The sequence below is a fragment of the Durio zibethinus genome, chromosome 12, assembly GCF_047325235.1.
Source record: "Durio zibethinus cultivar Kanyao isolate XHJ-2024 chromosome 12, ASM4732523v1, whole genome shotgun sequence".
NCBI lineage: Eukaryota > Viridiplantae > Streptophyta > Magnoliopsida > Malvales > Malvaceae > Durio > Durio zibethinus.
Genome location: NC_143173.1, coordinates 18,748,604 through 18,770,878, shown reverse-complemented (window position 1 = coordinate 18,770,878; position 22,275 = coordinate 18,748,604). Strand labels below are relative to the sequence as shown.

At 35.1% G+C, this 22,275-nt stretch overlaps 1 long non-coding RNA gene across 3 annotated transcripts; it reads left to right on the top strand.

The window, feature by feature from the left end:
- Positions 1–2,261: 2,261 nt before the first annotated feature.
- LOC149515837 (uncharacterized) lies at positions 2,262–15,009 on the top strand. Of its 3 annotated transcripts, XR_016326052.1 has the most exons (4): positions 2,262–4,650; positions 5,013–5,139; positions 14,334–14,417; positions 14,532–15,009. It is a non-coding gene; the product is annotated as an uncharacterized LOC149515837 (long non-coding RNA). The 3 variants fall into 3 exon arrangements; XR_016326050.1 differs by having other exon boundaries at positions 2,277–5,139; XR_016326051.1 differs by having other exon boundaries at positions 2,277–5,139; positions 14,223–14,417.
- Positions 15,010–22,275: the final 7,266 nt, after the last annotated feature.

Sequence of the window (22,275 nt, the reverse complement as noted above, 5' to 3'; positions counted from 1 at the left end):
ATAATTGATTTTGGTTAAATTATGAAGTGGCTTAGTTACTCAACTCAGTTCCCTGGATCTAGATGCTTTGATGTCCATCTCTCCATCTAAAAGTAAAGGAAAGTCAATTATTACTCCACAATCTACATCATAATTCAGAAACATTTATTTCTTGTTTTGACTTAAGACCTTATTTTTGTTGGTTAGACTTAAAAATTCTATATTTATTTTACTTTTCTTAGTGTACTTTGATTTTCCCAATAACCAAATAGTTTAGTAAAGAAAATTCGACAGTATATATTTTTGTAGTTGATCATGTTAATGAGTTAAATTTGTTGATTATATAGAGGAGAAGAATTCAAAGAACAAGCAAGTTTACAACAAGGAATTCCAGGCAATGTTGGATGGTTTAAAAGAGGAAAACAACTTAGAAGAAGCTGGTCAAGCTACAGAGAAGAAAAGGTGATTGTCTATTAATCAGGTGAAGGCCTTAGAAAAGAATTTCGAGGTGGAAAACAAACTAGAGCCTGAGAGAAAGGTGAAATTGGCAGAAGAATTAGGCCTGCAGTCAAGGCAAATTGCTATTTGGTTCCAACATCACCGTGCTTGTTGGAAAACTAAGCAGTTGAAGAAATACTATGCAATCCTTAAAGCCATTATGATGCTCTTAATTATTGCGTTTATTTTCAAATAAATACAGTAATTAATAATAAGAAATATTGCATTAGATAAATTGTAATATTCTAATTTTAAAATTAAAATAAAAACTTCAATTAATTATTTTTTTCAAATAAACGTAATAAATATTATCAATTACTGCATTTAAAAAAAAAATGCAAAAATGCAGTAATAAGGTTTGAACAAAAGCTGCACATAAAACATTTACTGCATACTTTTAAAAAATGCAATAATAGAAATATGGAATATAAACAGCACAAAAAACAATTATTGCGTTTTGTTCATTACAAACTCCATAATTGACTTTAAAAATTTTAATTTAATTATCAGATGTTGCTTTTCAAAAGAGTAAAATAAAAAAAATAATTTTTTATTCAAATCAAATGTGAAATTTAAGTAACTTTTTGCTTGAAATCATAAAATACTACAAGAAGAGTAAATTTTTAATTTCAAGACTTTGAGTATTATTAAAAATCTAAATTTTTTTTTAAGAATTGAATAATCCTAAATTAAATGTGGGAATCAATACTCACAATCAAGATTGAAAAATTTTTTTTTGGATTCCCCTAAACCAAAGGCTCCATAAAGAATTAAGTCTCAAATCAAGCCTCAATCACTTATTTGCCGTTAGATAGCTTAAAATCAAAAGTAAATTATTTATTCTTTTTACTTTTTTGTTTGATTTCATATTTAATTTCATAAGATTTAGAATTTTAAATTTTGAGGTGCGATTCAAACATTTCAAAAATTTATTTTCAAAACTTATTAAAGGATTTCAAAAATAGATGTTTGAAATCATTCAATAACTTTCAAAATTTTATTTTTGAAATCTTTTTTAAGTTTACGAACATATTTTTTCCGAAAACCTTTAAAAAATTTCAAAAATGAATTTTTAAAAATTTTTAATGATTTTCAGACATATATTTTTGAAAGATTTTAAAAACTTTCGAAAATAGATTTTCATACATTAAAGATGTTTGTGGAAATCATTGCTTTTGGCATGATAACTTGGCACTATAAAAAACATTGACCCTAATAATGTTATAAATAGATTGACAAATCCGAAATTTTTAATTTTTTTGTCACCTTATCAAATGGATAATGCATGGCTAAAAGATTAAATATCGTTATTGCTAGATTTAAATAGCCCATACCTTAAAAAAAATTATTAAAAATTCGTTTGAAGATCTCAGCAAAAGACATTTGATATTCCTGTGTCAACACTAATCAAAAGATTGAAATTTACATTATTATATTAAATGTAATAAAGAAACTGAAGTAAAAATTTACTTCTAGAAATACATTTTCGGATAATTATATTGCTTTTTAAAAATACATTTTTGATACATTGAAAAAGTTGAAAATGAATTTTCAATAATTTTTGTTTAATTTTGAAAAACAATTTTTGGAGAATAACTGTTTTTTTGGAAATGAATTTCCGAAACTTATTAAGAAGAAAAAAAATATGTGAAGGATAAAAAGATAATTAATTAATGGATATTTAAGTAATTCAATTAAATGTTAATTTTATAATAACTTTTTGGGGATGTATTCGGTGTTTTTAGGGTTAACATAAAAATACTCGCAAAACAAAAACATTCTCCGGATTTGTGGTAATATCCAGAATCTACCCATCTCTCAATTCTCCCTAATTTTCTTCTTCCCCTTATGATAGCTGTTATGATATAACAATAAAGGCATTCTTTAATTTTAATTTTTGATTTTAAGTTTCTTTTTTGGTAAATGTTCGAGGTTTTTGGATTAGTGATTAGTTTTTTTTATTAATTTGTTTAATCCTTGCTTGGTTGTTGAGAAAATGGAAGAAATTTGAAAGGAAAGTGTGCATGCTCTGTTGAATTGCTGTGTTGAGAATTAAAACTGGGAAGATATAGAAGTCTTAATTAAAGGCTAGAACTTTTAGAAGTATGTTACTCATTTCCTTGTACACATGCAAAGCTATTTATCCCTTCATCATGTGTGCACATGTTTCTTCAGTTTGTTGTTTTCATGTGTGTGTTTTATCTCTTCATGCATGCTTACTTAAGCTTCTATAGATCTGGTTTTGGTTGTGTATTGGTAATCATTTCAATTTTCAATATAGAAAAGCTAATTGGAGACAATGTTATTATGGCATTTAAAGCTCATGGTAGTAAGGCGAAATTGTTCTCAAACATTTTACATTCATATTTCACCGTAATGGTTTTGTAATTTGAATTTTATGGTACATATTTATGCTTGTTTGAGAGATCACTTGGGCCTTTAAATCTTCCAAATTTTTTTATTTAACATGCACTTCATAGTTCATTAAATTTAAATGTTCACAGCCTTGATGGATTCCCTGTTAAATCAGTATCATTCAATATTTGGACTCGTTCGGTTCAATTGGTTGGAGTTCCTTAGAAAATCATTAAAAGTGAAAGATAGTAGACTGGCAAGCCCCTGAATAAGTTTGGAATTATTATAAATTGACATATGGTTTGCTTCCGCAATGCTAAGAATTGCCACAGCATCTTAGTTTGAATGCCAATGCTGGGCCAAGCTTGATAACAGTCTCAATTGGGGCTATTTGTTGTTTAAATACTGCATTATTGACTTTCAAATTCCATTTAGGTATTGTCAAATGATCAAATGTGATGAATGAGTGGTTGCATGCATCTATGTGGACTTGGTGTGGGCTTGGGAGGGTCTAAGTGTGATTCTGACTGTCACCATTGTACTAAATTAAGTGACACATTTAGTGCAAAATATGACTTATATGTTTTAGCTTTGAAGAGTGGCGTACCAAAATGTGGTAGTTGAAGGCAAGCTAAATTATAGTTGCTAAGTCTTTTTTTCTTTTTTAATTTAACTTCTCTCCCCTTTTGCAGATAACTTAATTGGAAGAGTGTGTGCAATTAATTGGAAAATTGTTTGCAAAAGGCACCTGTCTTTTTGCTTCCAAGTAAACATTGATAACGAAGTTATTTTTTGCATGCAGCAGCTAATGTGCTGCATAAAAAATGTTCTTGACTCTTCTCAACAAGGTTTTTGCCTATTCTTTTTGGTGAATCTTGAGTATCATGTTGAAAATTTTCATCTTGCTGTATGTCAATTGTGGAAGGAAGGCTAGAAAAGGAGATTCTTTCAACCCTTCAAACAACTTTAATTCTCTAAAGCACATAATATACATATGAATCGTTGGAACGGTCAATATCCTATGTGGTAATCATTTTAGTTGTCATTTTGGCTGGTGAGGCAACAGGGCGATTACATGTTGGCGAAATTGGTTTGCTGTCTTTTGGATACAATAATAAAATAGCAGGCATTTGAGAGATGTGGACTAGGTTTGTCTAATTAGATTAGATTTTTTTATCATCCATTTACAGATTTAATTTCAGTGGTCATCTGAATATGCTGGTTCGTTATCTTTGCCGCACAGTCATTCCCCTATTATTCACATATGACAGAATTTTATCCTTATGAATAAGGCTGATATTAGGTATTACTATTACAATATTGAGAATTTTGATGCTCTTAGGAAATTAGGTGGTAAGCAAGCCTTTTATGCCTTCGGCTAACAAGTATATGACATTTATTATAATTATAAGCATAAGGTATTTTACCATTTGAAGGGTCAAACACTTTTCAGTAGAGATGGTCTAGTAAATAATTGGTCTGTTGAGAAATATCTCTACATCCTCTGAAATGAACCTAAGATGAATAATGAGATGTTGGAATTCAGTAAGTTGTTAAAATAATAGAGGTGTGAACAAATATGTAAAGGGGCTCAAGGGCACCATAGTTGGGCAAATGAAGATCAGGGCAGGGTGTACGTCCAATTCTCGTGACTGTTATGCTTTAGAGCTTTAGAGTTGTGCTTATATTCAAACTAAATCTGCATCATGTTGAATAACAATCATGTTTTGTATTAGGTATGTTTACAAGCTTGCTGGAATATGTTCTTCAAAGGCTGTATTTATTGAGTTACAAGAACTTGTTTCCTTTCTTTTTCAAGTAATTTCTTGTTCTCTGTTCTCTTGTCATTGTGTTGAGGGACTTCGATTGGAGCACCAGTCAAAGTAATTAGTTACATCTGTGAGCTTGTTAATTGATTATTAAACCAAATATTTCTTGTGCAGTATTTGTTTATTATATATGACTAAGTTTCAGCCCAACGCCTTTCTTATTGTTTGCCAGGTCATTGCTTTTGCTAAGTCATAGGTTTTGCAATAATGGTTCTAAGAATCGCACACATTTTTTTTTCTTTATTATTAACAAGCTTTTGAGCTCCTCACATTGAGAGTATGCATTACAAACACAGAAAAAATTTTAATGATTGATGATCTATTAAACTTATTGGTAATTCATGGAGTCAGGTTACAGCTTGATGCGGAAATCAGGCCCTCTAAGCTTTGCTGCCTGGGTACAATGTCCAGACATATAAGTGGCAAAAGTGGAATTTAGATGTTAGAAGCAGTGTCTTTTCTCTGGATGTTGCATATGGTAAGTTTCTATGAGCTTACTAATATCTTCCAGTAATGCATGTTTATTTCTTAATTGTCCTTTTCAAACTTCTGCTGAACAAGTTGCTTAAGCCTTTCAGAACTTGAGTGTACATATGTTCTCTGCAATTTAAGAAAATCTAAAATTCTCAAAATGATCTTATGAGATCATAGCACATGCTTATGATCTAAGCCCTTTTTTGTCTTTAGTAAATTCTTAAAAGGTCAACATATCTTAGTGCCTACCTCTGTCACTGTAATGTTTCATCTTCTTGGTTCCTTTTATTTGAGGCATATATTTTAAATATGGTATGATGTTGATTCTTCCAATCATTGTCCTGGACTTTTATATGGCCTTTGGATTCCTATGAATCTGTGCTCCAATTTGCTTGTATATGGTGCTGCAAATACGTAATTCATGACTTCCTTAGCATGCATATCTAGGTTTCTAAAACCAGATATGTGATTTCTTAGTGGATTCATATCTCATCTGAATCTCTATAACAATATCAGCTAATAGATGTTCACAATTGTTGTCATACTGGTCCAACATTCTTTGTTTTTGTATTATATATCTTTGACACTTGTAACTTCTGAACATTTAATAGGACTAACCAGTGTTCCCCCAGGAATCCTTTTTCACTCTGATCCTTTTCAATAATCATTGCCTGGCTTGAGTCCCATATTGGATGTGTAATGAGGAACCCTTGTTGGATATGTTTGTAGATTATGAGAACCTAATTTCCAACAGTTTGGATATACTTTTGGGTTAACTACTTAGATGTATCTGCAAATGTGTGCGTATATGGAATACTCATGTATATTACACATTGAAGCATGAGAAGGGGAAATTGTTGCTGTCTATTTATTGAAGAATGGTGTGGAAACACTAAGAAATAAATTAGTGTGAAAACTGAATGTATATTGGAAAACTGCTTCATCAGAATTATACAAGAATCTTAGGTTTATATACAACTAACTAGGGGTTAAACTAAGAAACTAAATCTTCCTTAATTCTAGGGATTCAAATACTTAATTCTAGAGATACAAATATAAATATACAGATTACAAGATTACAACCAGCTGTAAATAAGTGTTTTCCCACACTCCCCCTCAAGCTGGTGAATAGGTGTTTTCCATTCCCAGCTTGAAAATAATTTCTTGAAATGTAGCATTGCTGAGACCTTTAGTCAACACATCTGCAAGTTGACCCTTGGTTGATACATAAGGTGTACAAATCAACCCACTGTCTAGTTTCTCTTTTATGAAATGCCGGTCTACTTCAATGTGTTTTGTTCTGTCATGTTGCACAGGATTGTGTGCAATGCTTATCGCAGACTTGTTATCACAGTAGAGTCTAATTGGTCCATCCCACTTGATCTTCAAGTCTTCTAGGATAATCTTTAACCATAGTAGTTCACAAATTCCTTGAGCCATTGCTCTGAACTCTGCTTCAGCACTTGATCTTGCCACCACATTCTGTTTTTTACTCTTCCAAGTCACAAGATTACCACCTAAGAAAGTGCAGTAGCCTGAGGTGGATCTTCTATCAGTTACTGAACCTGCATAATTAGCATCTGTATATGTTTCTAGAACTAACCCCGAATTTCTTTTGAATAAGATACCTCTCCCAGGATTGACCTTCAAATAGTGCAATATACGGTAGACAGCCTGTAGGTGCACTTCTTTAGGACTATGCATAAATTGACTTACCACACTCACAGCATATGCTATATCAGCTCTAGTATGTGAGAGATAAATGAGTCTTCCAACTAATCTTTGGTACATCTCTCTATTTACAGCAGTATCTTCATTAGCTTCTCCAATTTTATGATTAGGATCTATAGGGGTATTTGCAGGTTTACATGCAAGCTTCCCAGTTTCCTTCAGAAGATCCATCACATATTTCTGTTGTGAGATAAAAATACCATGCCGTGAGTGAGCTACTTCAATTCCTAGGCAGTACTTCAATCTCCCTAGCTCTTTTATCTCAAATTCTCTAGCCAAACACTGTTTTAGAGATTCTCTCTCTTTTTCATCATCTCCAGTTACAATTATATCATCAACATACACTAATAGAACTGTGACTCTCCCTGAATCAGAGTGCTTGATAAACAATGTGTGATCTCTTTGACTCTGTTTATATCTTATTGCTAGCATCACTTTGGCAAATCTCCCGAACCAAGCTCTAGGAGACTGTTTAAGGCCATATAAAGCCTGTTTTAGCCTGCATACTTTGTTTGCTTCTAGATGACCTCCAAATCCTGGTGGAACCTTCATATATATTTCTTCTTCCAAATCACCATGTAAAAAAGCATTCTTTACATCAAATTGTTGAAGCTGCCAATTGTAATTTGCAGCCAATGATAACAAAATCCTAACTGTATTCATCTTCGCAACTGGAGCAAAGGTTTCCTGGTAATCCACTCCATAGGTTTGAGTGTAGCCCTTAGCCACTAACCTGGCTTTATACCTTTCAACAGTACCATCTGCCTTGTATTTTACAGTGAAAACCCATTTACACCCCACTGGATTTTTTCCTTTAGGCAACTCTACCAGTTCCCATGTCTGATTTTTCTCTAAGGCCTCCATTTCTATTTTCATGGCTTGCCTGCATTTCTCACTGGATAATGCCTCGGATAATGTAGTTGGAACAGAAATAGTGTTTAGGCTCACAAGAAAATTTTTGTGGGATGGTGAGAATTTTTCAAATGACACAAAATTAGATATTGGGTTTAGTGGATGCTTGGTACATTCTCTGGTTCCTTTCCTAATGGCAATAGGCAAATCATAATCACTAGTTATAGTTCTAGGAGATTCATGCTCATTTTGAGAAAAAGAGTCAAAAACTGTAGTTACCTCATTTCTAGAGTTAGGATCAAGTTCTTGGACTGGCACTGGTTCAGGATCTGGAACTTTCCTTCTTGAGTACACCTGTAATTCCTTCATAGAATCAAGAACAATATTATCCTTTGTCACATCTTTCGTATTTGGAATGGGTTCAGACTCAAATTCAGTGTTTGACTTGGACTCAGCAGAAACAGGTTTCGACTCAGAAGAATTAATGGGTGTAAATGTTGAAAAAGGGGGCAAATCAAGCAAAAAGAAGTCTTTATCCTTATCGTCCATGAATGAAGTCTCCCCCTGAAGATAAGATTGAGTAAAAAATGGTTTATTCTTCAAAAGTGACATCTGCAGACACATAAAATTTTTTGGTAAGAGGATGATAACACTTATATCCTTTTTGAGTTGAGGAATACCCCACAAAAATACACTTAATCGCTCTTGGATCCAACTTTCCCCTGTTGTGACTGTGAACATGAAAAAATGATGTACAATCAAATATCCTAGGTGTGAGATTGTTTGTGGTATTGAGGTTGGGATAAAATTGTGAGAGTAGTTCCATAGGAGTTTTAAATCCCAAAACTCTTGAAGGTAACCTATTTATAATGTGTGTGGCAGTGAGAACAGCTTCCCCCCAATAAGATTTAGGTACATTTGCTTGAAAAAGAAAGGCTCGGGTTGTGGCTAGTAAATGGCTGTTTTTCCTCTCTGCCACTCTATTCTGCTGTGGAGTATTAACACAAGATGACTCATGGATAATCCCCTCCTTTTGGAAATAGGTGGATAGACTCTGGTTAAAGTAGTCTCTTGCATTATCAGACCTAAATCTCTTGATGTTTACTTCAAATTGATTTTGGATCATGTTTTGGAAGCTTAAAAACACACTATTCACATCTGATTTGGATTTAAGTAAAAAAACCCAAGAGACCCTAGTACAATCATCTATAAATGAAAAAAACCATCTCGCACCAGAAATATTAGGAATTGTAGAGGGACCCCAAATGTCACTATGAATCAAGTAAAAGGGAGTAGAACTTCTTTTGTTACTGATTGGAAAAGACACGTCTATGTTTTGCAAATTCGCAAATATCACAATGAAAATCTTCAACATTTAATTCTTTGAACAAAGAAGGAAACATGTTTCTCAAGGTTCCAAAAGAAGGATGTCCAAGACGAAAATGATAAAGCCAGATTTTGTCTTTATTGGAAGATTTTTCAGAAAGAAATGACAAAGGTAAACTATTTTTGATACTACTTGTGTTATTTGATGTCTCAAGATAGTATAGTCCATCCTTCTCCTTAGCAAGTCCAATCATCTTCCCCGAACTCTGGTCCTGAAATTCACAATAAGAGGGATAAAAAGTTACTTTGCAATTCATATCTCTGGTAAGTTTTTGTATAGATATCAGATTAGTAGACAATCCAGGAACATGAAGAACATTTTTGAGAACAAACGAGGGATTAACTTGAACATCTCCTAATCCTGCCACTGTGGTAAGTGAACCATCAGCAACAACAATTTTCTTATTACTAGGACATAGGTTATATGTACTAAACTTTTGTGGGGAATATGTCATGTGGTCTGTGGCTCCTGAGTCAATGACCCAAGAATTCGTAATAGGCTTAGCCGAGACATTTAATCCATGAGAACCGGAAGCTTTACCTGAATTAGAAACTTTACCCAAAGAACATACCATAGTAGGCTTTTCAAGGATTTTTAATAAGTTTCTCAGCTTTTCAATCTCTTCCCTGTTGAACTCTCCTTGTTTCTGAGATATCTGTAGTATTCCAGTGATTTTCCCAGTTAACATTTCCTCAAATTGAGTGATAGTGATATCTTTCTTTGAAAGGGTTCGGCAATGAAGGCCTAAACAGGATTCGGCAATGAAGGCCTAAAAAAGTCAGCAATGAAGGCTGGAAATTTTTCTTCCCAAGAAGAGCCTAAAGCTCTGATACCATGTGGAAACACTAAGAAATAAATCAGTGTGAAAACTGAATGTATATTGGAAAACTGCTTCATCAGAATTATACAAGAATCTTAGGTTTATATACAACTAACTAGGGGTTAAACTAAGAAACTAAATCTTCCTTAATTCTAGGGATTCAAATACTTAATTCTAGAGATACAAATATAAATATACAGATTACAAGATTACAACCAGCTGTAAATAAGTGTTTTCCCACAAATGGCTCTCCTTTTGAGCATGAATTGAAATAATCATCACAGTTTTGATTGATTGACAAACTACATCCCACTTACACGGCATTTAAAATTTCGCTAAAAAAATTTTCTTCCTACGTTGCTAACATGGGATGAATGCACCTCATGTCCGACAAAGAACAACCGTGTACAATAATGTGTTAGTAAAAAATTTTTCCTCTCTGCTGTGTGAGCAAATTTTTGTTTCCTTTATGGACAGATGCTGGTTTGCAAATTTTCCTTTATGCGTAGATGCTGCCTGGTACCTTTTGGTAACAATCATATTTGTATCATGGCTGGTTTATCTCTTGTTTTCACTTTTTGTCTTGGACAGCTTACTCGCTGGAAAGTGTAGCCTGGCCATAAGAGGCTGGGGTGCTTGTGTTTTTTGATCAGATCCCCTCAGATATACAAATCCTGCAAATAATTTTAGAAAGTCAGTTAAAGGAGCATCGGTCAAAGCATGATAAATCTTCTATACATGCGTGATCATTACTAGTTCTTCAAAGAGTGAAATGTGGTTCAACTGAAATTGAATGACATTATAAATGCAATGTTTTGGAAGGACTTTAAGGACTTTTAATTAGGGATTATAATGGCTATTCTCCTAATTTCAGGAAAATGATGTTTTAACATTTAGGAATTTGTCATGTTGTTAAAGAAAACAGTCAATTTAACTAAGTTTCGTATGATTGAACATGAATAAAGTTCAACCATCAGTTCAAGTGATTTCCAACAGGTAGCAACTAATAGTAAATCATTTAGAATGGATTAGTACAATGATAGCATGTATCGAGTTTCTATTGAGTTTCTGTAGCTTTAATATATGGTCAAATAAATACAATTCATAAGTACATAATTAATGAAACTGGTGCTTTGTTCAATGAATACTTTTTTTTTTTTTTGGGCAAGTTTTTGTTCAATGAGTTGAAAATTGGGAAAGCCGAACCTAACTAAAACACTTGAGGGTCATAATATTTAAGAGATTGACTTACATCTTTTGAAACCCTTACTCCCCCAAGTTTTTAAACTTTGATAAGAATATGCAAATTGCAAAACCCAAATTTGGCTTTGCTTGGTAGGAATGATGGAAAGGGATGGATTGAAAACTTGTTAATCTAATGGTGTTAAGCTATAAAGTAGGAAATTGGCTATGAATCTTAACCACTAGATTGACAAATTTTCCATTCTTACTCCTTTCCATCCTTCATAACAATAAAGTCAAAATGTGGACGATGAATGAGTAGGGACTTGAATGCCGCACTCAACAATGTGGTAGAAATCAATCAATGCATTAAGTAATATTTAAAACTTGTATATGAGGCAGGGAACCGTGGATAATTAGTAATTGTCTATCTTTAGTATTTGAAGTTTGAACATTCTAGATTCTTAACAATGTTTCTTTCTCTAAAAGTTTCATCTAGCATTAGATATAACTACAACATGTGACCCCATGGATAGGAATGGCAACTCTTGCCTTCCAAAAACATCTAGGCATGATGTGACTTAGAACTTGCTGTCTTTGGATATGATGTACCTGGTGAGAAGCTGATTAATGGCAAGGGAAATGAGAGGTAAGTAAATGGAGTTGGAAAATAAGGAAAAAAGGTGCAAAGGGAAATTAAGTTAGAGAGAGATCTGCAGCCACTTTGGTGGGTAATAGGTCTTTTTTCTTTGGAGGGTAAGAGATAGAATGTGCATATTGGTGCTGCTAAATAGTACGCGATTTACTTGGGCAGTAACCACATTTAGCTCTACCATCCTTACTTGCTTATGATTATTCAAAAGTTACTCACTGTTGTAATATTTCTTTGAAAAGTCAAATTGCTTTTGTTAGACTTTTACTTTATTGCAAAATAGAGTGAAGTTTAAAGTTTAAATTATCAGTAGCTGATGATGTTTGCTTCTTCCTGCTTACTGGTTTTAGCTCATTTCTCTATCAGGTGAAAGCAATTTTTTTAAATTGCAATCCTTCTCATTATTTTACTACACTTCTCTTTAATTTGCAAAATCCTTAAACCAACATCTCTTCGTGTGCAATTTCTGTGGGATTAAAACATGGTATTTCATTCTCTTTCTCATTCTTTCATATGATTCTAGAATCTTTTTCCTTTTATTTCTATTTTCTTTCCTTCATGTATCTAAAATACGTGCAAGTAGGATATCTGAACTTTTATCAGCAATTTTCAGATCACCTTTCTTTATCCAATGTTCTCTTTTAACTTTCCAGCTTTGCTTGCATAACTGGGTCATTATAAGTCCAAGTCTACCTTCATGTATCTACCACAATGGTGGCACACATCTTATTCTTCTGGTTCTTCCTAATGCATTTTTTTTTTCTTTCTTGTTTGATCAAAATTTAAATAAAAAAAAAAAGGAGAAAACCTGGGTTTCTATTAGGAAATTATTGGCTAGTGTTTATGAACTTATTATTTGATTGGTGTGAATGCTGAGGCTAATATGTAATAGATAAAATAAAAGTTTTTGTTCCATTTCTATATACATGAGCCTAATGACAAGCTATTGTTTGTTGCATGTAGAGCTGGTAATTGAATAATTAAAAGTAACATTTCATACCTTTCCAAAAGCAATACTGAATTCCCTCAGTTGAAAGTCCTATTAGACCTGGATTAGTTTTTGCAAGTAACCTTTTTCCTTTATTACTAAACCAGGGCAACAATTTTAATATTCAAGGGCTTGGTGGGTAATTTCTTACCTTTGAATATTGCTGATACAGATGTTCCAAAGTATACCGTTCGTCTGGGTAAATTCCATATCCATTTCCTAGGAACATCCACCGGATTGAGGCTTGATTCATGATCTGCAAAGGCCTGTGTGGTAATAGCAACTTCATTTATAAGCATCTAATTATCAAATAAATTTATACATGCTTGGCAGTGTAGGAATCAATAAAACGCCAGTCTTTAAATGCTGAAAGATAATCCGTATCTTGTCTAGGCTAGAGTTCTGGTTTCCCAGATTCCACTGGATCCCCAGATTCCACTAAGTCTTGTAAGAAATTTAGAGTTGGCAATAGCTTGAACGTTACCTCAGTAACTTGAAAATGCATCCCATTTAGGGGAAAGCTTCCTCTCATTGCAGTTCTACAAGGTATCTGTACATATTGCGATGCAAACATTAGTAAAGAATCTAAGAGGTACTAGCGTTTTGTGCTTCCATAACATTTATGTATAACTAAATCTTGCTCACAAAGATTGTTCCTTGGACTGTTTGTGCATTAGCTTCTCTTACACTACTGCAAGCAAAGCAGGTCTTCTCATTGCACAATCTTCCTGATTCTTGTGACCCATAACTTTGTTCTGGTGGTTGAATTGAATTTGCAGTTTCACCTATTAAATGTATGTTTACAGAAGCTCATCTAATTAGTTTGTGGTAGAGCAAACATTATCTTTTTCCACTAGCACTTGTCAGTGTATTTGAACTCTAAATATGATGATATATCGCATTAACACACCTGCAAACCTATGGTGTGATGTTAACACTGTATCCTATTTTTCAAAAGCATATCATAAATGGCTTGAGGTGTCATCTTGCCCACCTCTGAGCTGGCTTAATATAGCTTGACATGTTACCGAGGTTTTGTTCTTACCTGGTGTCCATATAGCAAGAAGATAGGGGCTAGGATCATCAGGTTCCCGCCTTTCCATCTATAAATATTGTAAAGATGGAAGTTAGAGAAGTACATTATGCGTAGAACTCTGGAAATTTCAAAGAAATTAAGAATAACTTACCTTTTTCAAGAGAGGATGCGTATCTGGAAGCTCATATCTGTATGATCGCAGCTATGTATTAGAATATGTAGTATAGTGTTTTATCTTGCACATAGATGTTATAATGAATTGGAGATCAGTTGGTATCAATTTCCAAGTATAAATGTAGTCCAATTTTGGAAGTGGAAAGTTAGATACGTTGAACCCATTTTATCTAAAGTGAATTTTACTGATGCATTGGGAACTAAGAGCTTTAATGACCCATTTTCCTTCCACAATTTAGCCCCTTCTGACCCATCATATTAACAGGTTTTTTAATGATCACTGGTTTGATATTTGGTTGCATGATGATGAGGAAAATATTCACTAACACATACTGCTCTGTTCGTAGCCTGCTTACATTCTTCAATTTTGGAGTAGGGGTAGAACCGGCTTCAGGATTCAAAGCTACTAAAGCCTTTGACAAGTCTCCTTGGAGTTCTATCTTTGCCTGCATATAATGCTGTAGGTTTGCTGTGAACTCTTCAATATTGAGATTTATCATGGGAATTCAATCAGGATCCTCATAGCATGCATCTTTGATGTCATTTTGTGAATTTTCTGTTTGCTCTGGTTCAGATGTTGCCGGTTCTTCAATGATAGGTTCATGGTTGCCATTGCTAGGCCCTACTTTAAGCAAGTTATGCTCTGGTGGAGGCAATGGCTTTTTATTGACAACTCTGACAGGGTTTCTCTCAGACTTCATTGGAACGGTTGAACTTGTGCTCTTCTCTTCAGGCCCTGATAATGCAAGCCTTGCACTGCATGAAAGAAAATTGATTCATATGTGAAACATGCAGCTCAGCCTTTTGGAAACCAAGGTAAGTGGTTTTAATAGCATCTGACTTTCTTTCTGTTTTCACTTTTGTCATCTATCTAATCCTCCTAAGTTGTCTTCTTTATTTCCAAGCACTTAAAAGTTGTCTCCATTGTTCTTTCCTTAACAGTTAAGATGACAGAATGAACTGCGAACTATATTATTATTCAAACTTATTTAGTGTGTGTTTGAATTTCTATATAAGTGTTTCAAATGTGAATGTGGTATTTTGGGTCTCAATGTGGTTTGAAGATGAATGCATTGCATTTTACAAAGGTTTGAAACTGAAGAAATCTCTAGAATAAAACTGTTTTATTCTTCTATATTTTCCTTATTATAGTACTAGAAAGCATGAAAATATATAGACTAAAGATTGAATATTCTCAATCTTAAAATCCAAGATTTTCATGCATTAAAACGGCGAATCAAATGAGTAATTTACTCTCTACACATAATAGGAAAATATCTAATGGATTTGTTGTAATTACCCAAATCACTCCTTATTCTAAAAATAAGAGACTTAACTAAAATAGATAAAGTCAATCACTCAAGTAATAATCAAGATTAAATTTTCACATTTCCCCTCAAGCTGGGTGGTAGATGTTAATTATGGCCAGCTTGAGCTTCAGATTCTCGAAGTTGTTTCGAGAGATAGCTTTAGTGAATATATCTACAGTTTGGAGGCATGTGAGAGTATAAACTAATCTAACAATTCTGTCCTCTATCTTCTCTTTGATGAAATGACGATCAATTTTCACACGTTTTGTCCTATCATGATGAACAGGATTCTTTGCTATACTTATGGCAGCTTTGTTGTCACAGAATATCTTCATGGATTCTTCTGCAGAAACCTTTAACTCCCCTAGCAACCTTTTCAGCCAAATTTGCTCACATATGCCATGAGACATAGCTCTAAACTTAGCTTCTGCATTGCTTCTAGCCACTATAGATTGCTTTTTGCTTTGCCAAGTAACCAAATTTCCCCGCACATTGGTAGAATAACTAGTAGTTTATCTTCGGTTAGTAACAGATCCAGCCCAATCAGCATCAGTGTAAATTTCAACATTTCGGCATGATGTCTTCTTAAAAAATAACCCTTTACCAGGACTCTTCTTTAGGTATTGTAAGATTCGATACACAGCCCTCAAGTGTTCTTCGGTTGGGTTGTTCATGAATCTGCATACCATGCTAACCAAAAAACCGATATCTGGTCTTATATGAGAGATGAAGATGAGTTTCCTAGCAAGTCTTTGATATCTGCCCTTATCTGTTGGTGGACTTCCTTATTCCATTCCTACCTTATTTATTATGTTGATAAGGGTGTCAGCACAAGCATTTTAGTTTAGTAAGTCTAGGACATACTTACGCTGTGAAATAGAGATGCCATTCCTTGAGCGAGCTACCTCTATGCCAAGAAAATATTTGAGGTGTTCCAAATCTTTGATTTCAAATTCTTTAGCTAGGAGGTTTTTTAGGTTGCTAATTTCTTCCACATAGTCTCTAGTAAGAATAATGTCATTCACATAGACAATAAGAACTGCTATTTTTCCTTTAGGTGAATGTTTGACAAACATGGTGCAATCAATCTAGCATTGTAAAAAACCATATTTCTTTGCCACTTTTGTTAGTCTATCAAACCATGCACGTGGGGATTGTTTGAGACCATATAAAGACTTTTGAAATTTACGTACCTTGCTAGAATTGTCATGGTTTTTTAATCTTGGAGGGACTTCCATGTAAACTTTTTCTTCTAGGTTGCCATTAAGAAATGCATTTTTGACATCTAGTTGGTGGAGTGGCCGTTCTAGATTTGCTGCCAATGATAATAACACCCTGATTGAATAAAGTTTAGCAACCGGAGAAAATATCTCTTCATAGTTAACACCATAAGATTGAGTAAATCCTTTTGCAATGAGGCAAGTTTTGAATCTGTTAATACTTTCATCTGTATTGTGCTTGACAATAAAAATCCATTTGCATCTAACTGGATTTTTCGTTTTGGGTAATTATGAAACCTCTCATGTTTTTTTCTTTTTTGAGGCACTGATTTCTTCTAGAGTAGCCATCTTTCATTTTGGTTGTATGAGTGCTTTATGAATATTATTGGCAATCTGCATATTGTTTAGTGTGTTAACAAAAGCCTGATAATTGGGTGATAAACCTTCATAAGAAACCACATTACAGATTAGGTGTTAAGTACATGATCTCACACCTTTCCTTAGAGTAATCGGTTGATCAAGATCATCAAAAGATTCAATTGAATCAGATTTAGTAAGAGTGTTACTTGTGTTGGTTTCAAGTATCTCTGGAATTGGTTTAGATTCTTGGTTTTGCTTTAAAGGTGTACATTCTTCTAGATCCTTCTGAGTTTTATGTGTTCTTGAATAGACAATCAATTCTTTGTTTGTTTTTCCTTGTGTAGACTTTGGGCTTAGAAGATCTGGTTGGAATATTTTGGACTTGAAAAGGAGTTAGAGAAGTGTTTGGTGGTTCGGTAATAGGATATTCCCAAAGTTGATATTCCTGTGTGGTTGGATTCTCCCTTTGAATGGCAGTTTTGGGAAAGTAAGGTTGATTTTCAAAAAAGGTAACATTCATGGAATGGTAGAATTTCTTTGTTATTGATGAGTAACACTTGTATACTTTTTGATTTGGGGAGTACTTGAGAAATATGCATTTGTTGGATTTGGGGAATCTAATTTGCTTTGGTTTTGTTGGCTGGTAAGAACAAATGCAGTGCATTCAAACGCTTTAATGGGAATAGATAAGATAATTCGAAGGTGAGGATAAGAGCTAAAAAGAGATTGGCAAAGGGTTTGAAATTTTAGGACTCGAGAAGGCATTCTGTTTGTAAGATATGTTGTGGTAAAAACAGCCTCACCTAAAAAATACTTAGATACATGGGTAGCCATCACGAGGGATCTTGCAACTTCCAACAAATTTTGATTCTTTCTTTCAGCAAAACCATTCTGTTGAGGAGTATCGACACATGAGCTTTGATGAATTATACCATGCTTCATTAAATATGATACGAGGATTGAATTGTAGTATTCTCTACCATTGTCAGTTCTCAACATTTGGATTTTGGTTTTGAATTGAGTTTGGATCATATTGTTGAAGTTTTGGAATAGCTGGTCCGCTTCTGATTTTTCCTTCATAAGGAATACCCAAGTAACCTTGGTGTGATCATCAATAAACGTGACAAACCATCTAGAACCAGTAATATTATTTACTTTAGAGCGACCCCAAATGTCACTTTGTATCATTTAAAAAGGATGGGATGATTTGTAAGGTTGATTAGGATATGTGGTGCAAGTATGTTTGGATAATTGGCGGACTTCACATCGAAAGTTGTTAGGATTTTTATTGAATAATGAGGGAAATAACCTTTTGAGGTACAAAAAGTTTGGATGACCTAACCGATAGTGCCACAACATGATATTATTATCTTTATTAGTACTAGAGGATGAATCCACACTAAAAGGTCTTCTAGTATTCTCTGTCTGAATCATTAGCTCTTAGGATATAAAGTCCTGCACACATAGTAGCATTGCAAATCGTCTTCCCCTAGTCCAAATCCTAGAATTTACATGTATTTGGAAAAAATTTAGTAACACACTTAAGGTTTCTTGTAAGTTTGCTTATAGATAGTAGATTGCAACTTATATTTGGGACAAACAGAACAAAAGCAAGTGTTATCTCTTTGGAAATAATAACAGAACCTGTAGTGGCCACTTTTAAGAGTGACCTGTCAGCAATTCGAACTGTGAAGTTTTCATGACATGGGTTGTATTTATTGAATACAAATGCATCCCCAATCATATGGTCTGAAGCTCCTGAATCCACTATCCATGAATTTGATTTCTCTAGTTTTACAAGGCACTTAGAAAATTACCTTTTTGTGGTAAAGAACCTGTTTTAATAACGCTAGCTCTGGGGTTAGAGGTAACCTCTGACGTCGGGTTCTCTTTTCCACCGGTCACGCTGAACTTCGAGTGAACAATTTTAAAGGTTCAGATCGTGCTCTGATACTGTGAAGAAATCTTTAGAATAAAACTATTTTATTCTTCTATATTTTTCTTATTACAATACTAGAAATGCATGAAAATATATAGGCTAAAGATTGAATATTCTCAGCCTTAAAACCCAAGATTTTCATGCATTAAAATAGCTAATCAAATGAGTAATTTACTCTTTACACATAATAAGAAAATATCTAATGGATTTGGTGTAATTACCCAAATCACTCTTTATTCTAAAAATAAGAGACTTAACTAAAATAGATAAAGTCAATCAATCAAGTAATAATAAAGATTAGATTTCCACAGAAACTATTGACACATTAATTTTTTGTTTTTTTTTGCAACTCTATTCCTTTTAAGGCTTGTTGGCACCTGACTGTGTTTGTTTTTTGGAGACATGGGTTTCTAGCCCTGGTGCTAGTATGTGCCCCTTTAAACATATAGGAAAGAAGCATCTATATTATTGGGCATCTAAGAGGTTTGAGACAAGTCTTTTCTACTTTATAGTAGATTATCTTAGACTCCCCTTTTTGTTTTGGATACAAGTAATATTTTCCCTATCAACTAGGATGCCTGTCACACAATTCATGGCTGTTAGAAATATCCATTGGATTTTGGATCTCAGTAGATATCAATTGCAATGATTGTGCAAATGCAAAATTGAATTGTAAATTCATAGTGTCTATTTCACTTGGGTGCCATAAGACCTTTACTGCCTTATGTGACCAAGGCAATTGTTTGATGCTAATAGAAGTTGAAGCCAGTGGTTTGGCTGGGTTTTAGGTTGCTGAGCTTTTCATATATGGTTTTTTTTTTTTTTTTTGCATATGTTCATTTAGACAACAAAAGTACGACATCAATAAGTGATTATTAATCAGTAACCGAGCAAAGAAAAGTTTAAAGACTTAGATTCTGATATTAAGGCTTGTGTCTGAAAAATTAGATGCATGCTGATGAGCAGTTGCTTGAGTTATTATAGCATTATAAACACAAGCTGGCAATAGGATGGAGACTAACCTTGCAAAAGCACTTGTGAAGTGCATGTGTCACGGACCCAAGGAAGAGTCTTGAATCCTACATCGAACATAATAGGAGGGTCACTGGGGTATATAAGGGTTCACACCATCTCTTCATTGTGAGGTGCCTTTTGTAGGACAAAATCGTGAGGCCAGGGGGCCAGAGCGGACAATACCTCATAAGGGTGTGAACCGTGGCGGTCAGCCTGATCTAGGACGCCGGATGAGTGGATGTTCGGGTCCCGGAGCCGTGCGGGTTCGGAGCTTAAGTCTCAACCCGTGACAAGTGATATCAGAGATAGCCTTAAACCGTTCGAGCCACGCCAAGCGCCTCGAGGGAGGTAGGCAGGGTGGCCAGCCTCCGTGACGAGGGCGTCATGAGGTTGGGTGGGGGAGAATGTCATGGATCTAAAAAAGAGTCTTGAATCCCACATCGAACATAATAGGAGGGTTACTGGGGTATATAAGGGTTCACACCACCTCTGTCTTGTGAGGCGTCTTTTGTAGGACAAAATCGTAAGGCCAGGGGGCCAGAGCGGACAATACCTCACAAGGGTGTGAACCGTGACGATTAGGTTGATCTGGGATGTCGGAAGGGTGAATGCTGGGTCTTGGAGCCACGCAGGTCGGAGCTTAAGTCTCGACCCGTGACAAGTGGTATCAGAGTCAGCTCTAAATCGTTCGATCTACGTCAAGCGCCTCAAGGGAGGTAGGCAGGGTGACTAGTCTCCGTGACGAGGGCATCACGAGGTTGGGTGGGAGAGAATGTCATTGACCTAAAGAGGAGTCTTGAATCCCACATTGAATATAAAAGGAGGCTCACTGGGGTATAAAAGGATTTACACCATCAAACACTTTTATTTCAGTGAATATAGAGCATATTTCCAGCATTCTACCTTGTTATCTTGTTTTTCTTTAACTTACGTAATCAGCCCTTCCTATTGTTCTAGTGCTTGCACGCTTGTGTTTTAGGTTGCACGCTTGTGTTTTAGGCTGACTTATGCATAAAAGAGGAGATTTCAAGCCTAAGGCCGCACAGATTCTGAGTTTAAGGTCGGAGCTGTGATAGTAACAGGGTGGCTAGGCTATTGTTCTAGTGCTCGCACGCTTGTGTTTTAGGTTGACTTACGCATAAAAGAGGAGATTCCAAGCCTAAAGCCGCCCGGATTCTGAGTTTAAGGTCGGAGCCCGTGACAGTAACAGGGTGGCCAGCCTCTGTGACGAGAGGGTCACGAGGTTGGGTGGGAGAGAATATCACGGACCTAACGAGAAGACCTGAATCCCACATCGAATATAAAAGGAGGGTCACTGGGGTATAAAAGGATTTACACCATCAAACACTTCTATTTCAGTGAATACAGAGCATATTTCCAGCATTCTGCGTTGTTATCATGTTTCTCTTTAACTTGCGTAATCAGCCCTTCCCATTATTTTAGTGCCCGCATGCTTGTGTTTTAGCCTGACTTGAGCATAAAGGAGGAGATTCCAAGCCTAAGACCGCACGGATTCTGAGTCTAAGATCGGAATTTAAGTTTCGACCCGTGACAAGTGGTATCAGAGCCAGCCCTAAACCGTTCGATCCATGCCAAGCGCCTCGAGGGAGGTAGGCAGGGTGGCTAGACTCCGTGACGAGGGCGTCATGAGGTTGGGTGGGGGAGAATGTCACGGACCTAAGGAAGATTCCTGAATCCCACATCGAACATAATGGGAGTGTCACTGGGGTATATAAGGGTTTACATCATCTCTTCCTTGTGAGGTGCCTTTTGTAGGACAAAACCGTGAGACCAGGGAGCTAGAGCGGACAATACCTCATAAGGGTGTGAACCATGACGGTCAGGCTAATCTGGGACGCCAGATGAGTGGATGCTCGGGTCCCGAAGCCGTGCAAGTTCGGAGTTTAAGTCTCAACTCGTGACACATGCACTCCCCTCTCATTGGACATGCATTGCAGTTCGGTTTACTCTTTGTGCAGAAAGCCTACATAACATGTTAACGCATGAGCATATTGATGTTTTTTAAAGGCCTTATTACAATATATGATTCTGATTTATGAAGCATTGATGAAAAATGAACCTAAGGAAATACCTTTCCGAATGTAATCATTTGATAATGCTGTTCATACCTGTATCCAATAGTGCATAAATCAGTTAAAGTTTTTCTATGAATAAACATGTATCCAAAGAGGGGTTATGAGGTTACAGTGTTTGTTGATCAAGTTTGCATAATCTTGGCCAGAGATATTTTTGAATTGATTCCAGTATTGGGTACCTAAGAGGAACAATATTAGCATCTATGAGTAATGAGGCAAAGAGAAGAAAAAAAGAGGTTCACTTGTTAATGTCTAATACTTACAATTCTAGGAGTTGCAACTGTAATAACTTTGGCAACGGTAGGAGAGGAACCCATCCCAACCTAATTGCTATTTGTCCAACATATGTAACAACCTTCAGAAAATGGAAATGTTCACA